Raw genomic sequence first — 3,109 nt, 5'->3', positions numbered from 1 at the left:
CTCACTCTGATCCACAAGGAAGGGGAGTGTAAGGTCCTGCCCACATTCTGGGAACCCGTCCAGGAGTCCTGCCCACAGAAGCCAATTACACAATGCAGAACTACACAAAAAACTCTTCTTCTCCCTAAGCCACAGCTCTTCCAAGTTTACCTGGCTTTATCTAAACACACATCTACCTGTCATTTGCTGTCTTATATCTAAACAATTAATATGGAAATCTCAGATTACAGATGGCCATGAACACAGTCATCAGCTTCTAACATAAACATTTTCCCCTGTATCACTCTCTCTTCAGAATGCCAGGAGTTCTCAAACTGAAGCAAATACTTATAGGCAGTGCAAAGCTTTAGTGAGGTAATGGGGTTCTTATAACAGACTGAAACATTTTGGAGACTCTCAGGGCTCCATAGTTGTTCACCAGGGAGATCAGAACACATCTCTCTCCCTTTCCTAGCATTTTGGACTCTTGTGTTTGGTAAACTAGGTTAAACTTCAACTACCCTCCTTGGAGAATTCTAGATTAGTCATATAACAGTCTTGCCAAGTGACCCTCTCTTGGGAAACACTGAACCGAGTTTGGGAGTTCATTCGCTTCAGGACAGAGGTTAGGTATAGAACTTTCTTTCACTAACTGTATTCCATTTCAAAACACTTGCTTTTTACCACCTACCTGTCCATTGATTCAGGCATACTTTGAGCATTAACCAGACCAGATGTGAGGACAGAGAGAGGCTGATATATGTGTGAAAGCTCCAACCTATGGATCTAAGGGGTAAGCATGCACCTGGGAGAGTCCTTCACCAGGTGCTGATGAAGGAAGATGCTGGATCCCCTCACAGGACATGGCTTAGGACAGTGCTTTGTTGAATACAGCCTGGTACAGCTGGCTGAGCAAATGATACATCCTCACGCAAGGGAGCTGTGAACATCCCTGTGATTAACATGGAAATACAGAGGATCAGCTCTGGAGAGGAAAACACAGGTTATAAATTATCACTTAATTTAAACAGTCCTATTAACAGAGCTACAGTAATTACAATAATTAAAACCATTTGTGATACCAAAATGCCTCTACAAACAGCATTTATTTCTAATATTTTAAGGGGCAGAAAGAAACAGCCCAAATAAATGTTCATGAACTAAACAGGCAATAAATTGGTCACCTGTGCCCCTCACTAAATACTGTTTATAAGGATAAGGTATTACAGTGCCACCCAAACTTGAAAATATGAAAAATAAAAGAAGCCAGTCACAAAGCTAATAGGCTTCAGGCTCCCAGTTCTGTGAAGGTTCCAGAACATGGAGATGAACAATGATGACTGGTTACTGAGGAAAAGGACATCAAGGGACAATGGAGAGTTGCAGAGGCAGGGGAGCCTGCATTTGGGTTTCGCATCTGTCTGAGGAGTGGTTGGAATGTGCCCAGCAAGTCTGCAGTGATGTGTAGCTCTCTATGTGCATCTTTTTAAATGTGCTACAACCTGACAGCTTGTATGATTCCTATTTATTTAAAGTTTCTATTTTATTCATCCTTCTATTTCGTCGACAAATATTTGAGAGCCTGCAAACCCTGGCCTCAGTGTTCTCTGTGCAGGGCAAATCGTGCTCAGAATAAGCACGATTCTCACTGGTGGACCCTGAGGCTCAGTTTGACTGAGGGACTGGCCATAGATCACATCTCACAAAAAATAAATGCTGAGGTTGGAGAAAACCTGTAGGGCTATATGGAGCTATAGTCTGTAGACCATGGAGCTATAGTCTTAATTTCTGTGGATAGCATCAATTATACATAAATGACTTATCTGAGGAAACACTCTCCTGGAATTTCTTCCACCTTTCCTCATCAAAATACCCACATGAAACCTCCTACTGCCTTCCACTGTGTTTCTAGGCCTCCAGGAAGGATGAGCACAGAGTACCCTAGGGAGGGGTCAGGGGTTCGGGAGACTGAAAGCAAGACCCATGGCATTCCAGGGAAAGACCCTGGCTGGGTAAAAGAAGAAACTGGGTTGTTTCTGTTAGTGTGGATTTCTTTCTGGAAAAGCACTGCTTAGCCAGAAGTCACAAGGCTCAACCCTCCTGGCATTTAACTGGAGATATGGGTTTACTTATAGCCAATGAAGTAAAGCGACATTGATGGGGGTGGGAGCTTTCTCCATATAGGATTTTTTCCTACAGCCAGCTGGAAACCACACCCGTGAGACTGAAGAGATAAGGCAGTGGCTGTACCTGGGACCAAGAAATTCATCTAAATTTTTGAGTAATTATTATGTACATACACACACATTCACACACACATACACATCATACACATGTATGTTTTGGGGAAGCCATTTTTGAGAGGTACAGACATAACACAAGAATTCTAACACAGTAGCATAGGAGACTTTGTTAGTTTGGTCTCTAGTCTCTCACCTAAGTTGCAGCACAGAAGCTCACTCAGATAGCCTTTTTCAGAGATATCAGAATGAGAATGGTAGTGTGAATGCCATTAGTGACTGGCAGGTGTCCTAGAACTCCACAGGACCAGTGTTCCTGTGTGAACTCCACCTTCTAAGAACTCCTACCCACCTATGTTAGGAAGTTTTCTGAAGCAAAACAATGCCATCCAGAGTCCTCTAGCCCTGGAGTGATTCTCAGCCATTGAGTAGAATTGGCAGTAAGTATCAAGTCTCCCCTTTGTTGGAGTAGCCTTGAAACAGTCTTTGCCCCACTTTTCCCTCTGTCTTTGACCTTGATCGCACACAGCATTAGCTGCTGGGTAGTAAGCCCTTCCATGGTCCTTTCCCTTCCCTCCCCCATCATTGCCCCTTGCAATTCTCAAAATAAACTCCTCCTGCAGTGCTTTTCTCAAGTTCCTTTTGAAGACAACCAGTACCGGACAAAGGATGCATGTATTCTGAAATCTGAGATCAAATCGCTATGTGTCTGCTCAAAGTCCAGTTGTACAGGATCCACCCTCAAACTTCTTAATGTGATTGTGTTTAGATAAAGGCCCATTAAAAGGTTAGACAGTAAAATAAGAGCATGATGGTGGGTGCTAACTCAATTTGACTGATGTCTTCATGGAAGGAATTAGGGTATGCAAAGTGATATCACTTGTCAAGTG

Source organism: Rattus norvegicus, chromosome 19 (assembly GCF_036323735.1).
Source record: "Rattus norvegicus strain BN/NHsdMcwi chromosome 19, GRCr8, whole genome shotgun sequence".
NCBI lineage: Eukaryota > Metazoa > Chordata > Mammalia > Rodentia > Muridae > Rattus > Rattus norvegicus.
The sequence above is the reverse complement of the archived record's forward strand: the minus strand, read 5'-3'. Positions refer to the sequence as shown.